The sequence below is a fragment of the Manis pentadactyla genome, chromosome 9 (genome assembly GCF_030020395.1).
Source record: "Manis pentadactyla isolate mManPen7 chromosome 9, mManPen7.hap1, whole genome shotgun sequence".
NCBI classification, from domain to species: Eukaryota; Metazoa; Chordata; class Mammalia; order Pholidota; family Manidae; genus Manis; species Manis pentadactyla.
Window position 1 is genome coordinate 10715930 of NC_080027.1, and position 12715 is coordinate 10728644.

Sequence of the window (12715 nt, forward strand, 5' to 3'; positions counted from 1 at the left end):
TGAAGCCAAAGTGAGATGATCATCAGAGATGTAACGAGTTGGCTTATCAATGTGGCGAATTACGTTAATCAAACTTCTCAATTTAAGACAGTCTTGCATTCCTGGGCGTCTCTGTGTGTTGATAATATATAAGAAATGTATAATATATGTATATGTATTGAACTCATTGCTGGATTTTGTTAGCTAATATTTAATTTTGCAACTAATTTAATGACTGAGAAACATCAGTAATATTTGTTTCTGTACTTTACAGATAAAGTACAGATAAAATCTGTACTTTATCTAATATCGACTTTACTAGTCTCATAAAGTAATTTAAGGAACATTTCCTCTTTTTCTGTCCTTAATGTTTGGTAGAATTTGTCTATAAAGCGTCTGATCTATGACTGATATTTTTTAACCATAGAGTTTATTCCTTTGCTGATAGAACAATTAAGATTTTCTACTCCTTTCTGAGTCATGCTTCATAATTTCTTTTTGGCACTTACCCATTTCATCTAAGTTTTCAAGTTTATCAACGTGCAACTATTGTCATATTTACAATCTCTGCTGCATTTGTAGTCAGGGACCTGCTGTATCACTAATATATTTGTGCTTTTCCTTTTCTCCTTATTAACATTCCCAGTTTGGTCCATTTCATTAGTATCTGAAAGAACAAGTTCTCAGCCTTATTAATCTTTTCTATTATATGACTGTTATAAGGTCTGTGAATTTCTGCCACCACCTTTATTATTTCTTTGCTGAGTTTCATTCTATTTTTTTAACTTCATTTGGATGACTAGCTTTTCATCTTTTCTTTTGTAAGTATTTAATAGTGTAAATTTCCTCCAAAATATAGTTTGTGCCATTCTACAAGTTTTTATGTGTTACATTTGTTAGTAAATAATTATCTCAATAGATGCAGAAAAATTATTTAATATTAATACCCAGTCGTGATTTTCTTTTTAAATGTTGGCAAATTAGGAGTAAAAGGGATCTTCCTTAGCTTGATTTGTCATTTTTAAAAGTACCTAAAACACAGCACACTGGAGTTAAAATGTGAAACGCTGGGATGCTCTTAAGAATAGGAACAAGGTGAGGATGCAGTTCACGTCTTTGTCAGGAACACTGGGGATTTGTTGGATTGGAAAGGAAAAAACAAAAATGTCATTATTTGGGCATGATTTGATTGTCTATATAGACATACAAAAAACGAATCAACAGGTACGTTATTACTTTTTTAAATCAAAGCATCAGTGATATACAATCTTATGAAAGTTTCACATGAACAACATTCACCGTATTATCAAGTCCTCACCTCCCACTGCAGTCAGCCTCTCAGCGTAGTCAGATGCCACAGAGTCATTACTTGTCTTCTCGGTGCTGCACTGCCGTCCCCTGACTACCTATATTGTGAGTGCTGCTTATAGTGCCCCTTAACCCCCTTCTCCCTCCCTCCCCACCTACCCTCCTAAGCCCTTTTCCTTTGGTAACTGCTAGTCCCTTCTTAGAGTCTGCAAGGGTGCTGTTCTTTTTTTTTTTTTTTTTTTTTGGTATCATTAATCTACAATTACACAAAGGACATTATGTTTACTAGGCTCCCCCCTTCAACAACTTCCCCCCACATCCCTGTCACAGTCACTGTCCATCAACATAGTAAGATGCTGTAGAATCACTACTTGTCTGCTCTGTGTTGCACAGCCCTCCCCGGGCCCCCCCCAACACTATACATGCTAATCGTAAGGCCCCCTTGCTTTTCTTCCCGCCCTTATCCCTCCCTTCCCACCCGTCCTCCCCAGTCCCTTTCCCTTTGGTAATTATTAGTCCATTCTTGGGTTCTGTGCTTCTGCTGCTGTTTTGTTCCTTCAGTTTTCTTTTGTTCTTATACTCCACATATGAGTGAGATCATTTGGTACTTGTCGTTCTCCACCTGGCTTATTTCACTGAGCATAATACCCTCTAGCTCCATCCATGTTGTTGCAAATGGTAGGATTTGTTTTCTTTTTATGGCTGAATAATATTCCACTGTGTATATCTACCACATCTTCTTTATCCATTTCCATTCATCTACTGATGGACACTTAGGTTGCTTCCTTATCTCGGCTGTTGTAAATAGTGCTGCGATAAACGTATGTCTTTTTGAATCAGGGTTCTTGTTTTCTTAGGGTAAATTCCTAAGGGTGGAATTATTGGGTCAAACGGTATTTCTATTTTTAGTTTTTTGAGGACCCTCCATACTGCTTTCCGCAGTGACTGAACTAATTTACATCCCCACCAGCAGTGCAGGAGGGTTCCCCTTTCTCCACATCCTCTCAGCATGTGTTGTTTCTTGTCTGTTGGATGTTGGCCATCCTAACTGGTGTGAGGTGATATCTCATCAACAGGTCCACTATTAAAATCAAGAGTAAATTTTAAACTATGGGCTAAATGCAAAATCTTAGAATGTAATTTCTCCTCAACTGAGTCTATATTTTAATATGATTCCAATAAAAATTCCAAAAATCACAGCTGTGTTCTTTCTTCCTGCTGCTGGTTCTTTACCTTCTTCCCCTGCCCGTCCCAGCGTCCTCCTCCGTCTCCCATCCTGTGCCTCCCCCTCCTTCTCCTCTGCCTTCTTGTTCAATGAAACCTGACAATCTTCCTCTAAACTTTATAAGGATAAGCAAAGGGTCAGAAACAGCCGTAACGCTCCTTAAGGACAAGGTAGGGAGACCTACCTGCTAAATATAAGCATTAAGCTATAATTTCCAAAGCTCCAAAAACAAACAGTAGTATTGGCACAGAATACATCATTTAAAAAGATATTTTTAAAGAACATAATTTTAAGTAAAAAGCCCAAATAAAAGCCAAATGTGAGCCTTGCTGAGATGAAGAGAATTGCCCACAGAAGCCCAGCTCACACTGCTGAGCCACAGATTTGCAAGCGAATTGAATGTTGTTGTTTTAAGACGCTCAGTTTTGGGGTAGGTTGATCCCCAGCAGTAAGGTGACTGATGCAGTCTGTTAAGAAGGTATCAGTGCCGGATGGATTCTGGTTCATAATTTGCATTGCTAAACTTGTACCATCTCTTTGCTTTAGATTTTTGTGTGTGTGTCCTTATGATTTTTTTTTAAATCCAAGTAACAGGACAAGTATTTTTTTGTTTTCTAAGCTATCTTTTTCATGGCATAGTCTCTTTCACCCCAACCTTGTGAGGCAGAGATTATCCTTACCTATTTTACAGATAGTTAATGGAGTCAAAGAAATTCAAAATACTTGCTCAAAGGCATTCAGCTAACAAGAGGCAGAGCTGGAATGTGAACCCAGGCCGTCTGGCCCCAGAGCTGATGCTATTAAACACCGTCTACTCCGTTCCTGCCACACTGACAAGCATTCCCTGGGATATATGTAAACCAGTACGAGAAGCATGGGTTTGAAATAAGGTGTCTGTATATTGTTACCTCTAGCCATTAATTTCCAAAAATTATTTCTAAAATATAGGCAGCTCTCCCTAATATATAAAAAGCTCTTTCAAATTAATAAGACTGACAACCAACAGAAAATGGGCAAGACATGAACTATTTACAGGAAAGAAAAGTCAAATGGTTTTTCAACCATCTGATTGATGGAAATTGAAACATGGTCAACTTTACTCATAACTGATGAAATGAAAATTAAAATGTCAATGACACTATTTTTCACTCATCAGACAGACAAAGATAAAAAAAAGTTTGATAATATACTCAGTTAAGGGGAAGGAAATTTGGACCGTCACACAAAGATACAACCTCTACAGACAACCATTTTACAATATCTGTCAAAATGAAACATTTACATATTACACAGTCTCTGACTTGGGAATTCTACCTCAAAGAACATACACATATACTGGACGTTTGTGAGAATCAAAGGAAGCACTACTGCAAATCAGGACTAACCCAGACGTCTGCACATGAAGGTCACCCTAGCCATGAATAATACATGAGTATATTGAGGATGTATTATTGCAGCAGCATGTGTATTGGTAAAATATTGGAAATAACTCAATTATTCATCAATACATGATTAGTGAAATTAAAGTACTATTTATTTCTACAACAGAATGCAAAATAGTGCCTAAAAAGCGGGAGGCACCTCCCTAAGCACTGATTTCAAGGTATTAGGCAGAAAGAAGCAGGACAGAGAACAGTGGGTGACCCAGGGGACACCACTGCTGACGGATTTGTAAACACCTGCTTGTTTATGAAGACCCTATCGCTGGAAGCACAGCAAATTCAGGTTTGAGGGGGCTCTGACATTGTACAATTCTGGTGCCTTGTTTAGGAAAAAAAGGACAGAAAGTACAAATGCAAAATTAGGTCGTTGGGTAAGCAAGGGATTGGGACGCAGAAGCATCACTGGTTCCCAGTAAATTACCTCCACCTGGAAAAATGCAGGAGGAATCGGTCGGAGAGCTTGGCTGCTGAGGGGTGAACGGGGTGACTAGAGGACAGGGAAAGCAGGAGGTGTATTTTCATCCCTGTGGGATCTTGTACATATACACTATTCCTTTGTAAGTTACTTGCAGTGTCAAATCAAAACAGGGGTGCCAGTGTCACAACAGCTGGGACAAACGGTTCCCATTGAGGTCAATGTCGTGGAGTCTCCCATCCACCACCCGCGGGCTGAGGGGCTCCCCCAACAGGGCCTTGAGGGCTGCCCGGAGCTCCCCCAAGCTGATGCAGACACACCCATTGGCGTAGCACCGTAGTGGTACTGCTCATGGCGTGGGGTCACTGACCAAATCATTCACTCAGTCCGTGCCCCCCCCACAGCAGACCCATTGGCACCTCCTCCCACAGCAGCCCCATGGACACCCCCTGCCTTCCAGCCCCAGGGAGCGCACCTCCCGAAAGGCGTCCCGCAGCTCCCTGACGCCGATCATGTCCGCTGTCTCTGCCAGCAGCTTGGGGCCCATCAGCTCCACGAAGTCTCCGAAGTCCACCTTCCCGCCGCCTGGGGGCCATGCCCTTGGAGACACGGGGCCATCTGAGACGAGACCCCTGCCCAGCCCTGCCCTGCCCTCTGCCCTCCCTTCTGGCCTCGTCCCTGTGCTCCTGGCCTCCCCCCTGCCGCACGACATGGGCCCTGCCCTCCTCTAGGCCCAACAGGCTGGTCAGCCATGTCTCCTGACAGCTTCCTTCACTTTCCTGACCAGTTCAACCGGGGTCAATCCTGGCTCCAGTGACCTGGCTGTGTGGCCTCCCACAGGCCATTTAACCTTTCTGAGACTCAGTTTCCTCATCTAAAAATGGCGCTAATGGCCCGTGTCCCGCCCACCTCCCAGGGGAGGGAAAGCTCCCTTGAGGAGAACTAGCACTGAGATGACCGAGTCCTGGGCCCTGGCTCTGGAAGCCAGCCTGTGCAGGCCCCTCTGTTCCGCAGGACGCCCAGCTGACCTGGCCATGGCCGTGACCTCTGGGGACCAGGGGGTGGGGCAGGTCTGAGGCACATACTGACTCGCTGTGACATCGCGATGAGCTCCATCTCCGTGGGCACGTGGCCCGTCAGCTCCTCCCCGCTCCCTCTTGTCCTCTGTCCTGGCACGGGTCCCCGTGGCCTTCTTCTTGCTCCTGGTTCCCCCTGGAGACTGCTGAGGCCCCCGCCGCGTTTCCCCACCCCATGCCCCCCCGTACCCAACCCCCCCAAACCTGTGGTTCTTCCCCAAACTCTTTACCTTCGATCTCCTCTGGCCACAGCTCCCGGTCCTGAGGGGGCACAGAGAAGGCATGAACTTCCTGGGTCACTGTGAGGGCCTTGTACCCCTTCCTCCCTGCTCTTTGGGGCGCCCCACTCAGCCCCCCACAGCATGCGTGCACAGGGCCTGCGTCCCCTGATGCTGCTCAGACCGTGTCCGCCCACACCCCCCTGCTGACTCTGCAGGCCTCTTTGGTCCCCCTCGCTGCCCCTCTGCCCAGACCTCCCCTAGGGCCGACCCCTGCCACCCTGCGCTTCTAGGGCACGGAGCTCACTTGCCAGAGGTGGGTCTGGGGTTGGGCAGAACCTCAGGCGTGGCCCTGGGGGCCTCAGGGTCACTGTGTCTCCCTTGCTCGCTATCCCTCTGCAGAACCCTGTGACCCCCGCCCACCCTCCTGGGGGCTGTTGCTGGTGGTTCTCTGGGTCTCTCTCTGCCCCTTTTCTCCCTTCCCTGGGCGTCTCCCTGGGGCTCCGCGATGGTTGATCTCATTTGTTTCTCCGCTGCTCCCTGCCCCCCACCCCCGGATCTGTGTGACTTTGCTCCAGTGTCCCCAGTCCATCCTCCCCCCATTCCTTAAGGAAAGGCAAAGTGGGGGGCAGGGGCGGGGGCAGGCAGGCCGGTGGGCAGCTGTTCACACGAGCTGGGTGGCGGCGACGCTGGCCCGCAGGAAGATGCAGGCGGGCCCCACCGGGCGGCTGAGCACCGCACAGCCCTGGATGCCCGGCCCAGGGCCGCCCTGCTCTTCAGGCTTGGGGCTGGGGCCTGGGCCGGGGCGGGAGTCCCCTGGGGGGCAGCCAGGCCACTGCCAGCCGTCCTGCAGCAGAGCCGGCCATGAGCAGGGGCAGTGCCCCCTCCTCCCCACCCACATCCTGGGCCGGCAAGGTCCACCTCTCCCTCAGCTGGGCAAGCTGAGGCCCAGAAAAGGCAGGAGGTTTGGCCAAGGTCATGCAGAAAGCCAGTGGCAGAGTGAGACCATGAACTCAGTCTCTGCGTCTCCCAGGTCAAGGCTGACCAGCAAGGGCAGGGGGGGCACAGGGGTCTGTGGGGCCAAGAGCAGGACGGGCCAGAGTCTGGGGGTGCCTAGGGGAGATCTCGGTGGGCGAGGGCAGGGGGAGCCAGCAACTCCACCCCATGCCGGGCCCCACCTCTAGGCCCAGCCCGGCCCTCTCACAGGGCCCTGTCCCCCCACCAGGCCCTCCAGGGTCCAGCCCAGCCTTAGCCATCCTACCTTAGGGCCCCGGGGTTGAGGCCGCTTGGCACAGTTTCCCATGGGCCCTTGGAACATGCGGGGCCTGGAGTCCTGGGGAGCAGCCCAGGGCAGGCCTTGGCGGCACTGGGGGCTCCTGCTATGCCCCTGTGCTCCCAGGGAGAGGCTGGGAGCACTGCAGGGGGTTTTCCTAGCGTTTGCGGGGAAGATCAGGGGCGGGTGGGCAGGCGGGGAGTTCTGGGCCCAGGGGCTTGGGCCCTGATCCGGGATTATCTCTGAGCATCTCTGCTGGTGAGGGGGGTTACTGAGAGGCCCCTGGTAGGCACGGCCGTCCCATGCCCACTCCTAGGGTCTGCCAGACACCCCCTCTCCATCAGCCTTCTCCCCAATCCCTACCCCTAATCTCTCCCAATCAGGAACATTTAATGTCTTCAGAAGCAGGGCCTGGACCTGGGAGGGGGAAGCCAGGTGCCCAGTGGACCAGGCCAGCTGGGGCATCTCTCTCCTCGGAATGGCAGATGATACCAGGCGGTATGAGCTCTGCAGACGCTCCCCCAAAGCCCGTCCTGAGCGAGGAGGCGACGTCTGCGCAGCCCCGGAAGCCCCTGCCTGCCCCTGCCAGGCCCCGGGCTCCCGCTCAGAGGGCCTGCCCTGCCCGCCTGCCCTCACCAGCCGCCCGACCCCTGCACTCAGGCCAGGAGCGGAGGAGAGCAGACTGCGCCCTGTGTGCCGGGAGCCAGGCTCCGGGAGGGCAGAGGTGGGGAGGGACGCCAGCCTCCTTCCCGGGTGGCTGATTGACCCACTGACCCGTCCATCAACACGCATGTCCAAGGGCTCCTGCCGGGGCTCCGCCCCTCAGGCTATCCTAAAGGGCCCCCGTTCGCATGTGGGACACCCATTGTACCCTCAGGGCCCCTGGTTGATGACAGCCCTACACCCCTGCCCCTTTACCTGCCCATAGGCTGCCTGCACCAGGGCCTCGAGCTCCCGGAGGAGCACCCGCCGCCTGGTGGCTGCTGGGCTGGCGGGGGCCTGGCTGGGCCCTGGAGTGCCCTCAGAGGGGCTGGGGTCCCCCACGGGGAGACTGCCATCTTCTGGGCCCTGGGAAAGGGCCATGGACACCAGGGTGGGCACCTCCTTCTGGCTGAGGGACACTGCCTCACTCCGGTGTCCCCGCTCCTGTGGGAGGGGGGCCTAGTGGGCATGTGTGGGGCTGGCCCCACGAGGTCCCTGTACTCTTCCCTATTTCTTGTTCCACGGGCTGGTCGGGCCCCAGACCTCCCAAGTCCCGTATCTTCCCGAGCTCCCGGGTCCCTCGCCCAGCCCCTCCCACACACCCCAGGTCCCCTGCACCCCACCACCCTCCAGCCATCATGCTGGTCCCAGAACGCACCACGGGGCTCCGTGACACCGTCCCTGCAGAGCCCAGGTTGCCTGGCCTCTGAGGCCCCTGGTATCTGGGCATCTCCCCACACCCTCCTTCCCTGTTTCCTTCTCAATGTCCGCGCCCTCTGCTCTGTGGGTGCCTTCTGTGCCTGTCTCCCCTACAGGCCCTCCCTCAGCACCCCTGCCCCTGCCGCCCTCTGTCCAGCTCTGTCTCTGTGGGTCTCTCTGCCCCCACATGCCCGTCTCTCTACCAGTTCCCTCCCCTTGTCGGGGGAGACTCTCACGTTCATGTGTCTGACCTTCTGTCTGCTCACCCGGGCTCGTTCTGTTTCCCCACCCGCTCTCCCAGGCCGGCTCCTGGGTGCCCCCCCCAGGCCCCACCCCTTCTGCCTGCTTCTCCCCACCCAGAGCCCCAGGGCACCCTTGCTCTGCCCTACGTCCTGCCAACACTGAACACCCAGCTTCTGCTGACCTCCAACCTCCTGCTCCTCGGGCACGAGGCTGAGGGTGGGCCGGCAGCACCCATGGCCTCTTGTGCCCCCTGGTCACGCCCCCAGTCTCCTTCCCACCCAGCCGCCTGCTCCTCACCTCCCAGAATGAGGTCAGTCGTCCTGCCCCGGCCTTGCTCCGGCCCCTCATGACTCAGTCACCTGTCCCCCGCCCCAGGCTTTGTCCCAGAGAACCAGATCCCACCAGACACCTGCCACCTGAGCGAGTGGTTCTGGCCTCTCTCGGGACTTGTGGCCATCCATTCATGTATTCCTGGGACCACGCCAGACCCTGTCTGCCCTGGGGGCCCTGCTCTGAGGCACATCTAACTCAGAAAGGGTCAGCAGACAGACTCCAGTGCCGGGGGTCCTGTCGGGGCATCAGGGAGGCTTCACGGGGGAGATGAGGGGACAGGGCAGCATTCTAGGCATTGCTCATGGTTTAAACCGGGCTTAGCCCCGGGGGGGCGCTGTGCTCCTCGGCAGGGAGCAGCTGTGAACTTGGAGTGTTCTTGACACCGGAATCTGGCAGGATATGTTGAGTGGAGGCCATATGAGGGTGGCAGGGGTCAGCAGCCTCTGGAGAGAGTATGGGCGGCAAGAAATTGGAGAAAATGTCAGGGGCTGAATCGTCAGCAGTCATCTGTGGAGTACCTGCTAGGGGCTTTCCTGGGTCCTGGGAACCAGCCCCTGCCTCCTGGCAAATTGCACCTGGGGGGAGACGCACACCCAGTACTACGGTGGAGAGAAACGCCCACCAGGCTGCCTAGAGGGAGCAGAGGACGCCTAACTACGACTCGGGGGCATGTGCCCAAACCAGCGGACAAGGGAGAGACCGCGTGAGGAGAGGGAGGGCGGCTTTGCAGGCAGAGGGAGCAGCCTGTGCACAGCCTGAGCGAGTCTGAGGATCTAAGAAAGGCCAGGGCTGAGAGACAAGTGCACGCCAGCAGGTGGTCAGGGGCGCGAAGGGCTCATTGGAACCATTCACGCTGACCACATGCTCAGTTTTCAGCATCCTTTCGGCCCTCGGAGGCCTGGGTTACACCTCCTTGCATTGCATCCCACGCACACCCTGCAAGCATCCTTCAGAGAGGAGAGTTCCGTTTTCTGCAAGGTTATACGAAGGGCCTGCAGGCCTGAGCTCTCCCATGCACTCGCTGTGTGACCCTGGACAAGGCACTTTACCTCTCTGTGCCTTAGTTCCAATCTCTCGAAAATGGGGGTTGGCCTAGTATCTGCCTCATGGCGCCTTTGTGAAAATTAAGTGATAAAGGACCTAGCAGGTTCCTGGCAGATAGGAAGGGCTTAAAAAATGGTCGATGCCATATGATGAACAATTCCATGTCCAAATAACCATCCAAGAAGGTGGAAGTAGTGAGCAAAGTGTGTCCCACAGTATAAGCCGAGGTAGTGGGGGCTACACCTGGTCAGGGTCTAGTGCATAGAAGAGTTCTCAGTCAAGAAGCAAAGCCTTTGTGTCTAGGGGGAGAAGGCCTGGCTTGGAGATCCTCCCTGGCTTGTGTTCAATGGACAGCAACCAGGACATGTCCTTTGCTGCCCTTGACTGTCCAGGCTGACTTCGCCAAGCTGGAGACCCTGCTCCAGAGTCCAGGATGTCCAGGTGGTGGAAGGATGGATGGATGGATGGATGGAAGGATGGATGCATAGACAGGTAGCTGGACAGATGGATAGGTGGATGGATAGTTTGCTGGGTAGATGGAAAGTTGGGTGGATGAATGGGCAGATGGATGCTTGGGTAGACAGGTGAATGGCTGACTGGATGGAAGGGGGGTAGGTGATGAGCTATGGTTAACTGGTTGGTAGGTGTATGGATGGGTGATTGCTCAGAGAGATTGCTGGGTGGATGGTTGTACAGATGGATAGATGGATGGATGACAAGACGGAGAGGTAAACAGGTAGAGAATGGCTGGGTGGGTAAATGGGTAGTTGGGTAGATTGGGTGGATAAATGAATAGGTAAATGTTTTGATGGATTCCTGGTCAAATGTTTGGTAGTTGGATGGGTGGGTGATTGGGTAGATGGGTGTATAGAGAGACAGACAGATAGCTGGGTAGATGGATTGCTGGCAGAGCTCTTACATTCTGCATTTGAAGTCCGTTAGATTGGAGGCACATCTTTCCTATTTGGGCGGCTCTGGTCTGGCCCACTCATCACCTGATACATACTACGCAATGTGTGAATGAAGACTTGTGTCCGTCTCCCCCAACCCTGAGCTGGGATTCCTCTGATGGCAAAGACAGGGGCTCTTTCTCCACCATGGTTGCTTCCAAGCTTGGCCCCTGATAGGCACCATGCACAGAGCCATGTTGAGATACGACTTCATACCCACTAGGATAGCTCAAGTGAAAAAGTCAGTCAGCACCAATTGTTGGTGAGGATGTGGAGAGGCTGGAATGTCATATCCTGTGACTGGGTGTATGAAATGGTAGAGCCTCTTTGGAAAGGGGTTGGCAGTTCTTCAAAACTAGTTACCATACAACCCAGCAATTCCACTCAGGTGTATACCCAGGGAACTGGAAACAAGTTCACACCAAACTTCGTACACAAATGTATAGAGCAGCATTATTCATAACAGCCAAAAAATGAAACAACCCAGGGGACCATCGGTGCATGAACGGGCAAACGAAGCGTGGCCCAGCTGTGTAATGGAATATTATTCGGCCATAAAAAGGAGTGAAGCCCACACCCTACACGGGGGCTGAACCTGGAATACATGACGCTCAGTGAAAGCAGCCAGACACAGATGACCGCAGAGTACAGGATTCCAGCACGAAATGTCTAGGAGAGGTACATCCGTAGCAACATAATAGATTAGCGGTTGCCAGGGGATGGGCCGAAGGGGGCAGGGAATGCGGAGTGACTGCTAACAGGTGTGGGGTTTCTTTTTGGGGTGATGGAAATGTTCTGGAATTAGTGGTGATGACTGCACAGCTGAATATACTAAACCCCACAGATACACACTTTATAAGGTGAATTTTAAGTGTCAATAAAGCTGTTTACATATATTTAAAAACCCTCCAAAGACAGGCGTTGATGAAAACCTGGTGGAAGGTCCTGGCCCCTTCTGGGCCCAGAGGAGGAAGCCCCGGGTGGCCACAGAGCTGGACCACAGTCTGGGGCTGCGCAGCCAGAGGGCTGGGGGTAAAAGCAGCCACCTGGAACACCACAACATAGTGCCAAGCCCTCCTGGGGTGCCGCCTGCCCGGGGCCCCCACCATGGTGGCTGGAGGGCGTGAGCCGGCAGCCGGACAGGAGAGCTCCCCTCTCCCAGGTGTGTGGTGCTCGCCCGCAAAGGGAGGGTGTGCACGCTCCAGGCCGGAGCAGGTGCATGCAGCTCTCTGGGCTCTGCTATCCTCACGTGTGTGACGGGAATAAGACTCCCTCCCACCCAGGGTGCTTGTGGGGATGAAAGGAGACCATGTCCATGAAAGCTTTTTGTAAGCTGTGAAGTGCAGGGCAGATGTTCCTCCAGCTGTGAGTCGGGGATAAAACCTCTCTCTCCCAGCCGCAGGCAGCTGTGGGCTCAAAGGAGGCTAGAGGCTCCTGATTAGGCCTGTTTGGGTTCTTTCCCCACGCACTGAGTGGGTACTTTGCACCTGGGAAGGATACCTTCCTCTGTCCTTGTGGCTCTGCCAAGAAAGCCAGGTGGAGAGGTCAGGCTCAGTCAGGCCCCGGTTCCCAGACAGACCGCCACACCCCCTGAGAGGCCCCCGCCCTGGGCAGGGGCAGCCAGGAGACGAACTGGGCTGGGATGCCAGATGCGCCTGCAGGGAGGCAGGCCCTGGGCTCCCTGCCCTCCCAGGCCCGGGAGGTCGCGCTCATTCCAGTCGGTCTGTCTTTGCACCCACTGGAATCCCAGGTCTAGCCTGCATTGGAAGAGAAGAGAGCACCTGGACTCAGTTAAAAATAGCAACCAA

At 53.1% G+C, this 12715-nt stretch overlaps 1 pseudogene; it reads right to left on the reverse strand.

The window, feature by feature from the left end:
* Positions 1-4553: 4553 nt before the first annotated feature.
* Positions 4554-8588, reverse strand: LOC130684756 (calcium-binding protein 2-like; annotated as a pseudogene).
* Between the last annotated feature and the right edge of the window lie 4127 nt (positions 8589-12715).